Source organism: Triturus cristatus, chromosome 6, assembly GCF_964204655.1.
Source record: "Triturus cristatus chromosome 6, aTriCri1.1, whole genome shotgun sequence".
Classification (NCBI taxonomy): Eukaryota; Metazoa; Chordata; class Amphibia; order Caudata; family Salamandridae; genus Triturus; species Triturus cristatus.
Window position 1 is genome coordinate 1,276,105,205 of NC_140589.1, and position 18,187 is coordinate 1,276,123,391.

Sequence of the window (18,187 nt, forward strand, 5' to 3'; positions counted from 1 at the left end):
ACCCTTGGCGCCTTCCCTGTCAGGTCAGGTTGGTGCCCCTGACCATCTCCATCCTGCCCTCTGTTATCTGAATCCTGGTCCCTACCCCATTCCTCCTGCCCTCCATGATCCAAGGTACTTTACTTGCCCAAATCTGAACATGGTAAGAGGGAGATTTTGTAAAAAAAAAAAAAAACTTGCATTGAAGAAGGGGATATTTTAGTCAGGAGACAGACAAAATAAAGCACTTTTGGGCTTAACAACTTTGGGAGTCTCCTTTAGCTACATTTAACTTGCTCTTAACTCCTACACACACACTACTCACAACTATCTATACCTATAGCTCCACACCCGTTCTTCATAAACACCACAACAAATAGATCTACAGCAAGGGCATTGCAGTGCCAGTCTGAGGTGGAGTGCACTCAATGATGAAGCATGACATCCATCTGGGTGTGTGAGGGCACTTGCTACTGAGGAGTTACACTCCCTGCTGACTCCCTAGGATGAGGGAGCTGGTTCATGGGCACAGACAACAGAGGGTAGGGGGAGGTGGATAGGGCAGTGGCAGAACAACGACCACAAACGGCTGTAATAAGGGAGCTGGATCATGGACTTGGACAATGGAATGCAAGGAGGAGGGGGTCAGGAGCAGCATGCTAGGGTGGGGGCAGCTGAATTCCATGCCAATCCCTGCATTCAAACCCCCCCACTATGCATCGCGATGGGCATCGTACTTAAAATTAAAGAAACCTTCGAAATTTACAAAAAAAACAAAGGTTACAGGGTCATTATAGTTAGGAAATTAAATTTTAAATCTTTAGGAATTCATAGAAAAAACAAAGGCTATAGGGACATAATAGTTAGGCTCAGATTTCATTAGTATGAAAACCAGTGAAATTCAGAAGTTATAGTTACCTGTTCTAACTATAACTTACCCGACCACAATCCACTGCTTATGCCCTCACATATTACATCACTCATGACATGGTCAAAGTCATCACTAATAACATCACCCATGACATCTAAAACTACATCACTGATGACATCCTCCATTGATTGTGAGTGTTTTCTAAATGTTTGTGTGTTAAACATATTTGCTAAGGTACTACAAAAGTTAAATTACTATACTTTGAGTACTACTAATGATTGATACTATTTCAAACATATATTGTGTGAGTGTCTGTGTGAATCTGTGTGTGAGTGGGTGTCTGAATGTCTGTATAGGTGTGTGAGTAGGTGTGAGTTGCTGTATGGGTGAATAAGTAGGTATGTGGGTACCTGTACAGAGAAACAAGTGTGTGTGTGAGTAACTGTATGGGTAAGTGAGTGGCTGTTTGAGTGGGTGTTTGGTTGGTTAAGTGGGTTGGTGTGTGAGTGGCTATATTGGAGAGTGAGTGTCTGTGTGAATGGCTGCATGAATGAGTGAGTGGATGTGGGAGTGTTGTATGGATGTGTGAATGGATATGTAACTGGTTGTTTGAGTGGGTGCATAAGTGGTTGTATGCGTGAGTGAGTGGCTGGGCTGAGAGGCTTTATGGGTGAGTGAATGGGTGTGAGAGTGGCTGTATAGGTGAATAAGTGCGTGTGAGAGTAGCTGTATGGGTGGGTAAGTGTTTGTGTGCATAGCTGTAGGAGTGAATGGTTCTGTGAGTGGCTCTATGGTTGAGTGATTGGTTGTCAGAGTACTGGTATGGGTCTGGGAGTGGGTATGTGAGGGGTTGTGTGGGAGTGGGTGTTTTAATGCTTTTGTGGATGATGTTATCAGTGATGTAATTTGAGATGGCATCAGTGATGTCATCAGTATATCACTGACCATGTCATGAGTGATGTAGTATATGAGGTCATAAGCAGTGCATTGCAGGGGCATAACTTATAAATAGCTCAGGTAACTATGGGCCAGATTTATTAAGAACTCGGTATTCCAGATGTACGTAAAGAATCAGTAAAAATTACCGATACGGTAAAAATCGCAAAAAAATACTGATTCGGAATGAATCGGTAAAAAAAAAATACAGAATTCCCATTACCGATTCGTTATTACTGAATCCCCAATACCAAATCAGTAAATACCGAATCAGGAATTTAAAAAATCGGTAAATGTGGAATCAGCCAATCCTGTGCATCCTCATTAACTCCCAAACAGGAAGTGGTCACACCCATGCAGCTGCACTGAACCTGGAGCTGACTGTGAGGCAGGGAGCAGAGCAGAGAAGCCGGGAGCAAACCAACTGAATTTTGCAACCAATACTCAGCAAAATGGCCAACCAGGAGAGGGAGAAGGAGTTTGCAGAAAGAAAAAGGAAGCACAAATTCAGTGACAGTGAGCTGGAGGTCCTCATTGAGGATTTGACCAAGGACCACGATAAATTATTTGGAAAACAGTCCCTGCACGTGCCAGCGTCACAAAAAAGGCAGATCTGGCTTGGAATTCAGGGAAAGATCAATGCCATCAGAGTCACCCAGCGATCCATTGAGGACCTTAAAAAAAGATGGTATGATCTAAGGCGAGGATGGCAGAGAGGCAGAAGCAGGTCGAACGTACAGGTGGAGGGAGGAACACAGCACCTGCACCAAATGCTCTGGAAATCCTGGTTGAGTCCTCCCTCCAGCCGGAGAGTGTGAGTGGAATTGGCGATGCAGACAGCTCAGGCAGAGCTTCCAACAAACAAGGTAAGATGTATTCACAGCATGCTTTGCCCCCCACTCCCTACTCCCAATCCCCAAAGAGGTATAGGGACTCCCACTCCAGTCCATGTTTTACTTAAAACCTGCAATGCATTATGGGAGATATAGTCAGGAGTAACACATGTCAGAACAGTCAGTCCACTGAACCCAAATGCATGTGACACCAATTAGCATTTAGCAAGCAGAGGACACTCAGTGTGATTGTCAGGCATGAAATTTATTACAATGCAATTGCTGCCAGATAAGTGAGCATATGTACATTCTGTCTTCACAGGCGAGCCATCTCGCAGGGCAGCAGAGGGGGAGCAAAGTAAAGGCACCCAGGACAGAGAGGAGACAAGAGGAGGAGGTCCTGCCGCCTGCAGGGCACACCACCCCCCACCACCACCGCCACCATCACCATCACCACCACCACCACCATCACCATCACCACCACCACCACCACCACCACCACCACCATTACCATCACCACCACCACCATCCACGCCACCAGCACTGAGAGGCAGGAGGCATCTGGTGGCCACGCTCCAGCAGATGGAGTTGTATGAGGAGGACAGCACAGGAGGACAACAGTCCCAGGTGGCTGAGGATGCCAACGGGGCAGGGTCACAGTCCCCCACAGAGCACACCCACACACATTCCAGACACCGCAGGGCAAGGGCAGCCAGTCCTCATTCTCAGGGCGAAGACGAGAGTGTGTTCGCCTGCTTTGAAGGGAACATGTTGAAGGTCCAGCGCCTACAAGGAAGAGCAATTAGGTCAGTGCATTGGGAGATGGCACACATGAATGCCCACATGCACCGTATTGAGAAGTGCATCAGTTCCATCAACACTACCATGGCTGAGGGCATGCGGGACGTGTCCGAGGCTTTGAAGCTGCTGTGCAGCAAATTAGATGAGGACCATCTGTCAAGGCGCAGGGAGAGGCACAAACTTGATAATTACACCAAGGCGGTGAACCGCCTCTCCACTGCCACCTCTCTGCTGTGCAGGCACTCAGTGGCCATGCAGGAGGAGATGGCACACTGCAACCGTGATGTGGCAAGGGGGCTGGTCACAGTGACCAGTGCACTTGAAGTGCTTCAAACTGACAAGGTGGCCACTACAGGTGATGGGGGTGAAAGTGAAGAGGCTACTAGCTGCAGTAGCATCACGCCCCCTCCCACAGAGTACAGGAGGCACAGCGAATGCCACAGCGCTGCCACTGGACAGATTGACAGTGCGGACAGTGGGTCGAAGGAACGCGGCAGTGCAGCGCGTGGGGGCAGGAAGTAGAGACAGCCATAACATGGTTTTGCTCAATTGGATGATGTAACCCATTTTTTGCATGGACACTGCATTTGATTTAGGCCTAACATGTGATGCACTTCAAGTTGTGGTGGTGTGCTATGATCATTAAACACCATCACTCACATACAGTAACTGGCTCTGTCTCCTTACTTACTCAGAAATAGTTGTGAGTTATCTCAGCCCGTCTGTGTCTCCCATCCGGTGCTGCTGCCACACCTGCTGCGCTGTGCTCTGGCTGTGGACTGTCCTCACCCTCGTCCTCAGAGTCAGTTAGTTCCACTGCTGTTCCTTTCTTTGTGGCAAGGTTATGCAGCATTGCACATGTTGCTATTATTTTGCAGCATATGATGAGGCGGTATTGATGTGCACGGAACCTGCTTGTTAGTAGTCCAAAGGTGCGCTCCACAACGTTGCATGTGCTTTTATATGCCACATTGTATCTCCTCTCACTTGGGGTGGAAGGGTTGAGGTATGGAGTTAGGATAAATGACCGCACGGCATATGCACTGTCACCTAAATGGGAAAGAAAGTGCCATTAATTGGAGTCACCAATACATTCATCCAAGGTATACATCAGGGTGTGTCACATTGATATACCTAGCAGGTATCCATCTCCGAATTCACCACCAGCCAGACGTGTGTAGATCCCACTGTTCCTGAATATATATAAGTCATGGGTACTCCCTGGAAATTTGGCCACGATGTCAGTGATGATGTTGTCTGCATCACATATCACTTGCACGTTGATGGAATGCGTGGATTTGCGGTTGCTGTATATGTATTCTGTAGCAGCAGGTGGGGAGATTGGTATGTGGGTCCCCTCAATGCACCCAATTACATGTGGGAACTGTGTCTTTTGGTAGAAATCCAGCTTTGTCTTCTGCAGTTCCACCTGTGTGCTGGGGAAGCGTATGTAGTGATGCATTCTCTGCATCATGGCATCCAAGAAGGAGTTAAAGAAACGGGACAGGCAACTCTGTGACACACCACCTGCTACAGCGATCACACCCTGATAACTTCCTGATGCAAGTAGGTGCAGGCTACAGAGCACCTGCACATGTGTTGGTATGGCGTGCGCCCTTGGTGTCTGATGCTCCTTGAATGGGTGCAGGTCCCGTATCAGGTCCAGGATGGTTTGTGGGTGTAGCCTGTACCTCTCATGTATTTCTGCCTCAATCATTTGGAACAGTGTGACATGCAGTCTGTACACACGCTCTTCCCGTCTCCAGATCCTCAGTCCTGCTGCTTGCAAACGTAACTTAGAGGGCCACCATTGTGTTCACACTGTTGCATTTTGGGGCTGTTTGTATGCAGTGCACCTGATTACCACCTGCTTTGAGTCTGTGGTAATTACCGATTCTTAAATACTGATTTTTAGCAAATTCGGTATTACCGATTTTTGGTACATCGTATTTGCAATTTATTACCGATTTCTTATTTACCGATTCGGTATTTTAGTGTTTCGGTGTCTGCCGTTCGGTAAATAAGGAGTCGGTAACTGGTTTACCCTATTTTTACCGATTCGTTATTAATGATGGCATTCGGTAATACCTACATCGCACATGGCTAAATACCGGTCGGTAACGCTGAAATTTACCGAATTTCGGCGTTACCGACCGGTATTGAGCCACCTACATCTGGCCCCTAGTCATTTGCTTTCCCTATTTTATAACAAAACAGACTCTTGTAGATACTCATTAATACTGTCACTCACACAGCCACTCACCCCATACAACTAGTCACACACCCTCTTATTTACTCATACTGCCACTCAAACACCCATTCAGCCACACATACAACAACTTTTACTGGTACTGACACACTCTTTCACTAACACATACACAATGAAATTGTACATTTGTGCAGCAGTAGTGTTATTAGATGGAAATAGTTTGTTGATAAGACACCTTACCAAGGCATGTTTCCCCTTCTTTCTTAGAAGTTGTTTTCTAATGTTCTTCAGTATAGCTGCATAATTTACATCAGAAGCTTGACACACATTTTTCACTAATTCCTTGAATTCAAATTTTAACCAAATATTGACATTCCCAATACTCCCCAGAGAATATTTTGTTTCATTATACACAAGTGTTTTGAAAACAAGTTGTCCTTTTATGGGGGTGAGTTGCATTAGGTCATCAAATACTATTACATGATTTCCTCCAAAGAGCACATTGTAGTTTGTTCATAAAATGTGCTGCATTCTTAATTGTATGAAAGACAGCATTAAGTTGGTTAACATGCTGACCTCATCAACGATTAAAAGCTTCAGTTTCCTTAATTCTTTTGATACCTCATGGCAACCTATACCAGAAATGTGTCTGGCATTCCAGTTTATTGTCATTGTCAACTGGCAGCATTAGAAGGCGAAGTAAAGTAATACCTTTAATGTTATTTGCAGCTAATCCTGTTGGTGCTGTTACCACACATGACAAATGTACATAGTCTTCTGCAGATAACTAGTGAGAACTTAATTAGGAAACTTTTTCCAGTGCTAGCTTGACCACTGATGTATCATAATATTGGTTTATATGAAGAACAATCCCACTATTTCCTCACTTGGAGAAATTCATGCTCTATTTTACCTTTAATTGTGTTGTAAATTTCTTTATGTTCATTGTTCAATTGTTCTACTAAGTGTTTGAAATCCACAGTTTATTCTCTTGCTTGCTGCATTGTAGTGTCCACCTCATTTATAGCTATAGCAGTTTCATTTTGAATAATTGGTTCTCCAAGTGGATCTTGACTCTCAGATAAAGAACTTTGGCTGCTTTGTGAGCTCTCCATGGCTATCTCAGCAGTGATAGTTTCTTCTTGTTCAATCTCATATTTGCAGGTAGGTTGGAAAGACTGAGCAGTCAATTGTCACTTTCGCAGCGTTATAATAGTCTTCAGAACAGTTATAGTGTCCAGGAAATTCTGACTCTCCGCACAATGGCTTGAACAACCGCAAAAGTACCAAGTAGAAAAACTCTCTGGGGTTTGGCAACTAAGCTTTTGGAGGTTAATTAGATTTCTTTTATTGTGCCTGACCAAATAATTGTCACTTCTTCTATGTTTTCAACTGCATTGCTTTTATATATGTAGTGCCGAAGTACTTCATAGAGACATGTATTTTCAAGATAAGGACTCCTCCTTGAGTAATATATATCTAGCATATTAGTTTTCAGAATATCTCTACTTTCTGGATCGAATTCTGCAAGACATTGCATTTCTGGGAAGGATTTTAGTACTCTATTTCAACTGCTTCCAAGGCCTAGACTTACCCACACAATTCCTCTAGCTTTAGAGAACAAACTAGCCGAGCTTAACCTATCCAAGCATTCATAAGAACCCATTTCTCTGTGTGAAAACATATTCAAGCTGAAGCTGTACAATTTCTGCATAAGAATCATTTATGCAGAAATCTACTCCTACAACTCTTTCATCACTGATAATGGTATATAAGAAGTCATGTAGCGTGCAACAGCAACGGAGTTTTCTGCAACAAACTGTAGATCCATATTTGCATTCCACATCTTTAGAATCATAGGGTTGTAGTCAATAATCTACTTGGAATTGTCTGTTCTTCTCAGGCTGTACGTATTTTTGGGTGATTACTGTGTCAGGGAATGCCTGATTGCAGTCAAAAAGCTGTTGACTTTTCTTTGTTAGATGACAGGTCATGGGAATTCAAAACAATATCTCTTGTAAAAATTCCCCTTTGAATCTGTATTTTCGACAACAGTACTTCCACATCTATGTGTTTAAAACCATGGAACCTGTTTTCTAAAGCCCTTGTCAGCACTATCTTCGGGGATCGCGCATGTCATATACTGTTGTATGAAAGACAAGACAAACTCATCACTGTCTGTTCCAAATTTAGGCACATCTTTTACCCACAACAGCATGTGAATTTGTGCAATACCTCTGGCTTGATAGTCTTTGCACCAAAATAAATCAGTTACTTGGCCAAGAGGTGGATTAGTTTTGTTGCAGGTGCAAGACATCATCATTTGAAACCTGTGGTTAAAATATCTGCATACATTTACAGGGTCTAGTGTGCAAAGTTCTCCTAGTGTCTCCAGATTTATGTATTTTATGAGTTTGTTGGCTTCTTGCTGAATTCAAGGAGGTCATATCATGCATACTCAGCACAACTGAGTGTTGAGAACCAATGTGATGCTCCTAGCTTTCTCAATATGCATTTCAGCTCACTGTGATAACGATACCAAATTCATTGGTGCCACATTGGCACGCCATTAAATTAATCAAATTATATTCCCGATCTTCATCTTTTCCTTGAACTTTGTCAATGAATTCCCTTGCTGTGTGATTTTGCAGATTCACTTTGTCTTGATGTGATTTACTGCTTAAGGAAGGCCTGGCAGGTCATTTTCAAATAAAAAATGAAATATATAGGGAATACACTGACAAAATGTAGGATACTCTGAGTATAGTCTAATTGATCTGTACTCTGCTGCCAGTATGTGTACAGGCCGGTCATCATAACTTCCACCAATTCCTGTGGGGAAAAGATGTGGAAAACATGGAGCTTCCAAACCTTTCACCCAGACACTAAAGGGAGCTCCTTTTTCTTTGATCACAATCAGAATAAATGTATGAACACTACAGTATCTACCCTCTGCATTTTAAATCCACCTTTTCAGTCTGACCTCTCGATGATGATATGTGACCCTCCATTTGTGTTAAGTCTTGAAGGGCATCTACATTTTTTAAATAAATATTTTTTTGTACCAGATAAAATGTTGTTTGCTTACTTTACTGACATCCACTTACTCCTGCCGTATACTTTTACTCTTGGTAGGGACACCAGTGACTAGAATCATAAGTGCTTCTTCCAAATTTCTTGCCAGCTCTACAGTTTCAATATTCTGCTTGAAATCTAAAGGCAAGTACACAACTTTATCTTTAAGACATTTTCTGGAGCTCAGTTGGAAGTAACTTCCTTGTCTTTGGCTCCACCCGGACTATAGCTTGGAATAAATGTATACACTGTATTAGAATTGATTCCTAAACATTTACATTTTGAATTTCTGCAGGGATTGAAATTAACTCTACCTTGCTGAAGACTGCTCTAGTTGGCATTTTATTATCATCTTACTTATCATAATAGTACTTACAAATAACTTGTCATGTGGAACAATCAAAGCTCTCCTCAACAACTAAGCTGCAAATTCTTGCCACTTATCTTTGCTCTCTTCTTCAGATTAAAAAAAAAACTTAAACCGTTTGATTCTTGTAGGGAGTGCATTTACAACATGTACAAACACAGTTTGATTTCTCAGAGCAGACTGTGTTAAACTAAGCTAATCTCTTCTTGAAAGTTATCAACAGTAACACATGTCTCCTGTTCTGCCACACGTGCATATATCAACTCATCATTTTCCCTAAACTCCTCTTCCGCACCAAAGAAACAAAACTGTACATCATGACAAACATTTTGTACCTCTGCTACTATACTATGCCAAAGAGATGTATTCATTTCTCCTAAACATAGGGAAGGAGTTTTGACATAGTAAAGTCTCCTTACTAATGTTCACATTTCAGAATGATAAACAGCTAACATTCTGAAATTATGAAAGGTGCTTTGACACACTTTCTTTGATAGACAAGCTTGTGTGGGACCCCCTAACTTAGTATACTTCCTTACTTTGCATGTGTCTAATCCTTGCAACATTGCTATTTTCTTCTTCAGACTTGTTGAGGGAAACATACTTAGGATATTTTTCAAAATACCAATAGATTCTTGTCGAACACTGCATATACTGCTACGGTTTCATTTATAAGCAGGAGCCTCTTCACGCCTTCCCTGCACCTCTTCAACTATTACTTCCTCTACATGACTAGGTACCATCACCTCTTTTGGAATAGGACTACCCTACATCATCCACATTCATCAACTGCATGCACTAATGTGTTCTTCGTTAAGAAATACTCCATACTAGAAGTATGTCTCCATTCTCTGCTAGAAACATTGCAAAAGATAGCCCTATTTACAAGTCTTTTCTTTTGGCTTCTTTTTAACATAGTCAACACTATTTTTCCAGTGTCCTCATTCTGTTTAAATTCAAAATAAATAATTTCCTCATGACAGAGAAAGCCTTATTGACTATACCTTCTACACGGTCCTTTTGTCTGCGTGCTTCTCTTCTTCTTTTACAGTTCTTCATACTTTTTCTAAGATTGTGAATTACTCTACTGCGAAACATTCTAACTCTGATTTCCTTAACCTGTGTCTCCCTCCTGGCTAAAATGTATCCTTTATTGTTTGATTTTTTCTCATTATGTCATGTACTATTTGTCCTTTTTTAGTTAATCTCTAACTTTGTTTTTTATTTACTTAATTTTCCTGTCTATCAAGTTCTCCAAACAGTATTTTCCGAAATGTATTTTTTCTTCTACCAGCAGCTGTTTTCTCTTTCACCACTTTTCTGCATTTTGCCCTTTTTGTTTCTCAGTTGAAATGAGTTAGTATCACTGTTTTTGTTTATTCTTCTCTGGCTTTTTAATGACATTATAGCTGTCTGTTGTTAAGTAGAAATTGATGCCTGAAAACAAAAATTGCAATATTTATCTTTTCATTATGGACTGACATTACACATTTAAACTATTCACCTACCAACATAAACAGGTCTCTAAATGTATATGTAACTGGCCTGATGAATACCTCAGAACCTGTGTAAAACAATACAAGGGTATGTTCCTTCATGCATAAGCAGTTAGTGCTCGGTCACTATGTGACTGCCAAAATAGAGAGGCTCTATGATTTGGAAATACATGTCAGTTACATTATGGATGGTGTCATCAGGTAGTGCTTGCAATAGGGGTGTGCAAATGCATGAGTAAGTTCGTAAAATTCAAAATAATGCTTCTCAATCTTTGAAACACAACCAGCATACTTTATGACATACCTACAGCATATCTCATAGGACAGTTAAGTCTACTAAAACATGGATATAAAACTTGCCAAACAGCTTTTATATGGCAAGTGAAGCTGTCAGTGAGAGGGCAGAGACAGGTTCTGACCAATGTTTCAAGGACTATTTGGATGAATGATGAGGTTGTGTTACTACTGGACTACAGGTGTGAGTGTAGAAGTCCATGCATAAATGTGCAATGATACGCTTACATAAATTTGTGAATATGTTGGTGTCTGTTATTGAATCTCACTAGCTCTCTAAATGTGTATGTAAGCATAAAGGATGGTGTTGTGTGGTAAAAAGATTTAGAGGTGTTCTTTTCCGTTAAATAAGTTACTTGTGCACTTGCAAGGGTCCTACGTCAAGCACTATATAAATGATACCATTAATAATGCAACTAACATAAATGTTTCCAAAGCATAGAACTGTCCCTTTTTCCAGTTGCAGAGTGACAGTGAGACGTATAAATTAACCCTTATACTCAGAATCTACTTCTCTATACAGGAGTATGAAACGCATTTGCACACATACGCGTACCTACAACAAATTTTAGAAGTGGGTTAAGTGCACTAAAACGTGGGTTTGACTCTTGAGAATTGCCAATAACATGTCAAGTGAAGCTTGGAGTAAGAGTGAAAAGGCGAGGTCTGCACTAGTAGTGAACACCCATGTGTGAAGGACTATTTCTTTGCATTGTTGAGGTTTTTGTCAGTATTTGACAGCATATCTGAGTGAATATACCAGTACACCTATATCAGTGCCATTAGATGTTAAAGTGTGCTGGTATGTAACGGCCTGTTTAAATACCTTTTTGGCCGTCTAAATGTGTATTTACAGAAATATCTCAGTGCCTGTGTTAGAGATGGAAAGCTATGTAGCTGTGTCTGCAACTACATTTCAGTCGCCTGCACATATAATTCATTTCTGGTAAGTGAATGAATATATAAGAGCTTCTGTAGCTGTCATGGTAGATGAGAGTGAGATCTTAGCTTTTGTAAACATATATGTCAATAGCTTAAGTGATGAAATACTCTTTGTAGTACTTGGCATAGCGGCCTGCAAGTGCACAAGTAACGTTTTCAACTCAAAAGGACATCTCTCATCTTTTAAGCACAAAGCACAATACTTTATACCACACCTACAGCTTATTTCCAAGATGACTTGTGTGTACTAAAACATTGGGTAGATATTTCTGATACAGCTGTTATATGCCATGAAAAGCTGTGAATGAGAGTATACAGACAGAGTGGCAAGTAGTAGGACTGATCCATGTTCAAACCCTACATGTTTAACTTTGCCTACGATTCTCATACTACCCATCAGACTCAGTATTAGTTTAAAGAGAACATCTTACTAGTTAAGTACATGCAAACCTGCACCAAAAATTCACTGACATCTACTCTGAAGGGTATCTAATACATAGCTGACAAGTTTCACAGATTCATTTCTGATCTATCCCTATACTGCATGTTTTTCCATTTTAATTCTGCAACTTGCACTCCTCTACTAAATACTATAAACAGAACTATGAGACCCGGAATTCAAAGAAAAGCATTATTTGAGAACAGCACATCATATAGATATGTACATCTTTCCACACCATTGTTAAGTATAACTTTAACTCTTAATAAACCAATTTTCCTATCAATTACACCATGCAGAAACCTGCAGATGTACAATATAGAATTCTAAAATAACAGACTGCGAAGCAACTTCTCACACACTTAGGGTCCGATTCCGATCTCGGTCGGAAGGGCACCGAATCGGGTTCGTCCGGAAAAACAATGAGCCGTACGCGTGTTTTCCGGCCGACTCGTACAGCTGTACGAGCGAGCAAGTAGGATGCGAGCTACATGAAAATCACTGACCGAGTCGTTTCCGGGTCCGAACCGCTCCGTACGTCCCGGTCGTGCAATGGTTGCGATTTACAACCGAGTCAGTACGATGCATGCGTCGGACAGCCTGTGCGAACTGGAGTGTCTGGCTCGCAAAAGCTCCTGGAGTCGGACTTTGGGGGTCCGTGTCGGACCCCCTGACACCCGCAGCCCTACGACTCGGACACCAGGGGAGACCTATGGGTCTCCCCAACACAGGCATGTAAGGTGCGGGTGGCACCGATGCGTACCCACTGTAGGGGGCGCACTTGTTCGACACGTACCCATTCAGTCAATGGGAGCCCATGTACGTGTCATACGACCGGCTGACATTGACTTCTATGGGAGTCCGACCGAACCGAGTTCGACAGCATACGTGCGCATCGCACTCGCTCAGTCGGACTGTAGGGGTCCGGCTCGGTCGGAAAACACTCTGTATCCGACTCGTCGGAGTGCTTTCCGACCCGGATCGGAATCGGCCCCTAAGTGTGCACATCTGACAAACTGTTACATTTTCCTACACTCGTAATGCATCTTACTCACCTGTTGTTAAATTTACAAAACCACTCACTGAACCACTCATACAATATCTCATATAGTTTCAATATTCTATTCCAAAATATGTCATACTGTCTTTTCACATTCTCACATGCAAATCTAACTTTTCATCATTTTCTGTTAACCAAATTAAATATATTTCACATACCTGAAAATTGAGTTTGTTGATCAAATATTTTTTATGCTCTTATCAGATGAATACAATATTCTTAGGAAATGTGAAAACTAAGCAATAGAATGATACACCACTCTCATACAAAACAACCATTAATGGCAACCTGTTCAACGTTGTACCCTCTGATAGTGCAGAAGGCAGCAAATAAAACATATCTTTCATTTTTCTGTTTCGTAACTTCACCTATCAATGTTTGGTGTATCTTAACCCTTTCATGCACTTTTAGAAAGAAGCCCAACATGGTAGTGTATTTGTGTACATTCACAAATTATTCGTGGTCATCACGAAAAAATGCGGAAAAAAAGTCCAAAAACATATTTGACTTGATATGTTTATGACTTTAAGACTACACTACACTTTAGTAGGAGGATACCACTAGGGCATATAGTTGTTTGCAGCAAACACTATAAAGACCCCTCATTTCTGAAAATAGACAACTGTCTTTTTAATACCCTTCCCTCAATACTCTCTTACACAGTCTACAAAGCAACCCACTAGAGCCAGTAGAAGGGCTATTCGAGTAACAAAATAATCTGCAGCAGGTGAGGTTTACAGTATAGAACAAAAAACATATCCAAGTCGCACTAAACTTTTTAAACTTTTCCTGTAGCCAATCATAGACCTACTTACTCATTTTCTTCACTTCCATATTCACAGCATCCAATCAAATAATTTTTTTTAAAACCAACATCACGCCTTGTTTTTAACTGTCTTTCATTTTGAATACTGCCTCATTCAACTTCAATCTTCTCCTGCCTGCTACTGCTGCTTCACTTCAAAATGGTTAGAGTGTGAATTGTGGGCCACAGCTATGTATTTTGGGCTACAAATGCTGCTACAAAAACTGGTATTGACAGGGACATGACTTGAATTGTCCAGAGAGGGTTAAAGTACCATCGATTGCTGCCTCTGTACAAAAGCATTGTGGATTTTCAAATACCCTGATCTCATGATTTGTCACTGTGGTGACAATGACCTAGGCACACTGACTGGAGTTGGACTGGAAATCCTAATGAAGAATACCTTGGCAGAATTAATGACACTTTTTCCTCATACTGTCTCAGTGCATTGCAACATATGCCAAGGGCAGAATTAGAGGTGGTCCAATCAATTCTGTCCACAAATTGACAAAGCCAGGAAACATGTTAATAAAACAGTTTCTCGGTCCACAGAGACCATAACATGGGCTCTCTCTACAACAATACCCTGCGTTTTAACTTGCATGGAATCTGTAGAAGTGATGGAGTTCACTACACAGACAAAGAAAAAAGGTGTTTGTCAGCAACTTGAACCTCTGTATCCTGTCATATGTGTAGCTCTCATATACTCACAATGAATGCAAAGGCTCTTGTCGGAGCTACCCTACTGCTGATTTTTCTTTATAAATATAATTTTTTCAATTTTTTAAAATATTTACGAAGACATCATGATATTCGCAAATAGTCATGAAAACACAAATAAAAAGAAGACACTTAATAGCCGCAAGCACATTCACACTTTTTACCTCTATAATTAATTCTAAACATCACATTAGATACATCACTAGCTAAAGAATTCTGTAAAAATATGTATGATTCTCTGACTCTGGTAGTGCATGCATGAGAATCTCAGTGGGTCCATTAGTGGGTGCCTAACTGTCACACAACCTCAGTCAGAGGGTGTGTAAGAGTTTCAATAGGTCTATGAGAGTGTGCATGAGTGCCTGTCTATGTGTGTAAGTGGGTGTAACAGTCTTTGACTAATTCTGTCAGTGAGTACATGAGTGTCTGAGTGAAACTGTGAGTGGGTGAACAAGTCTGAGTGGGTCTGTAACTGGGTGCATGAGTCTTTGAGTTAGTGTATGAGTGTGTGCATGAGTGTCTAAATGGTCTATCCATAGATGAATGAGCCTCTTACTGAATCTCTAACTGGGTGAGTGACTTTGCATGGATCTGTGATTGCGTTCATGAGTCTTTGAGTGACTCTGTGATTGAATGCATGAGTCTCTGAGCCGTTTTTGTGTCAATATATATATATATATATATATATATATATATATATATATATATATATATTATCTACTGGCGGTCGCCAGTAGATAGTTATAGTTAGGACCGTGTTTCCATAGGAAATCTGAAAATTCTATTTTGAATAACTTTGGCGCCGGTTGATGAATCCTCGCGAAATTTTCAAAACTAATGGGGCGCTCTGTTCAGCTCCTACCCTGAAAGTCTTGAGGGGATTCGTCAAGCGGGGGCTGAGAAAAAAGGGGGGTCCCAAAACGCGTTTTTCCCATGCATTTTCCCATAGGACCTTTAGTCAAAGGTACAGCCCGAACGGCTGAACAGAATTACTTGAAATTTGGCAGAGAGGTAGTCCTCAGGTCAGGCATGTGCCTTTTGCATATATGGAGTCAAGTCAAGTCAAATGGCCTTTATTCGGATAAAAGATATCCATAAAAGTAAAAATCATCACCACCAATAAGATATAAAATACAATCATAAAAACATAAAAACAATCGATTTCATGACAATATTATTAATGACCTAGACAAAAGTGCAAAAGTGACATTAGGTACAAATGGGATCAATGTGCATAACAATAAACATCATCAACTATCACATTTTGTGCAAACGAGCAATCCAAGAATGAGTTATAATGTCTTTTTGACACAAACTATCATCACTAAATAAAGGCAGATGAAACTTGACCAGGTGTCAAAAAGGTTGTGCAAACTAGCAATAAAGTGCTAACAATTTCCATATAAACACTATTCATATAACAGCCAAACTATATCGATGCACAGATGAGTAAACTATAAGCGATAAGTTGGATAATCAAAGACATCAAATAGAATACAATCTATAAGATATCCATCGATCTCCGTGAACGTACCGCAGATTGCAAAAATGAGCTTACTCTGAGAATCATCGCGTCGCTTCCTAACCGCAATATTTCATTATATGCCATTTTGTGATCAGTGGTGGCATATGACTTAAAATGGGGAATCAAATACAGTTTAGTATATCTAATATAAAAATTACAAAAAAGCAGAAAATGTAAAGTTGTTTGTTTTTGTCCATTTCCACATGGGCAGGGCAAGTGCTCTAGATTTTTGTTAAAACCAAGTGGGAATCAGAGTGAATATTTTATGCTCCCGTCCCTAAGGCGAAAGAGCATGCTCCTATTCCATCTTCCAATGTTTCTCTTAAGGTATTCCTGTAACATGTCTTTTTTGTACCCAGAACAGGACGAGATAGAAATATATCTGGTTATTGATGGTTTACGGAGCTCTGAGTGTTCTCTTTCCCTTCGGGAAGAGTCATATAATGCCTCTCTCATGGTCTTGATATTTATGCCCTCTATGTTTAGACGGTGGAAAAAGATATGTTCTATTTCTATGCTAGCTAAACTGTTCTTAACCGCATTAAGCCAAGGTATCAAAATGCCCCTATCACATTTAAGGCAGTCATTAATTATTTCCTGTGTTAAAATTGCAGCCGGGTTTTGCCATATCTTCAGCCAGAACAAAGCTGGCTGAGATTTAATAAAGTCCTCGACATAATACAGATTTAGCTCTTTATGGCATATGTAGGTGGGCGATGAGATTTGTGCCCCCAAAACCTTTCTACAGAATCTATTTTCTTCTGTTTGAATGCCACTACAATTTGTATACCCCCACACCTCGGCGCCATATGTTGCGGTAGGTAGGCATTGTGATTTATAGATTTGTATTAGGGGCATCATAACCTCGGCCCTCTTTGGTTGTCGTTAGCTAATAATGGAATTGACTGCCTTGGCAAGTTTGTTTCTACCATAGGCTGCATGTGCTGACCATGTGCCGGAGTCTGAAAAAGTCAAACCCAGGTACGGGAAAGTGCTAGTGCTTTTTAGGGTGTTGTTTCCCGTTGCTATGTGATTAATGCGATATTTGTTGGGTCCACAGGACATAATATATGATTTTTTTAAATTGGTGCACAGATCCAGACCAGCCATAAAGGAGACGAAGCCCCTAATTAAAGTGCGAAGTGCTTTAGGTGTGCGGCCCATCAGGACCGCATCGTCTGCGTATAGGAGTACTGGAAGTAATTTCCCATTAATTTTCGGCACATCGCATGTGAATTTAGACAGGGATTTATTTAATTCATTTATATAAAGGATAAAAAGTAGGGGGGCCAGGACACAACCTTGTCTCACCACCCTGCCAATTAAAATATCCCCGGAGACCTCACCTTCGTTATTTATCCTAACACGAGCTTTTAGGTCTCTGTGCAGATGTGCCAGAAAATAGACGAGAGTCTCGTCTAATCCATAGTTTAAAAGAATCTCCCATAGTTTTGATCGGTTTACAAAATCAAACGCTGACGATAAATCCATAAAGCCCAAGTACAAAGGCATTTTTTTGGCTACAGTGTATTTGCCTAATATGAGGTTTAGATTCAAACATTGTTCAACAGTTCCCACATTGCTCCTAAATCCCAACTGACAAGGATGCAAAATTTGATTTTCCTCTGCCCAAAGCCTGATTCTATCCAAAATCTTCAGTGTATTATCTATTAAAGATATGGGACGGTAACAACTGGGGTTTAATCTATCGTCCTTCTTAAAGATAGGTACGATAATACTAGTTGACCAGGTTTCTGGGATTATAGTATTGGACAGATTATTAAAAACGTTGCAGAGCAAAGGGGACCAGAAATCAGGTTCAGATTTAATGAGAT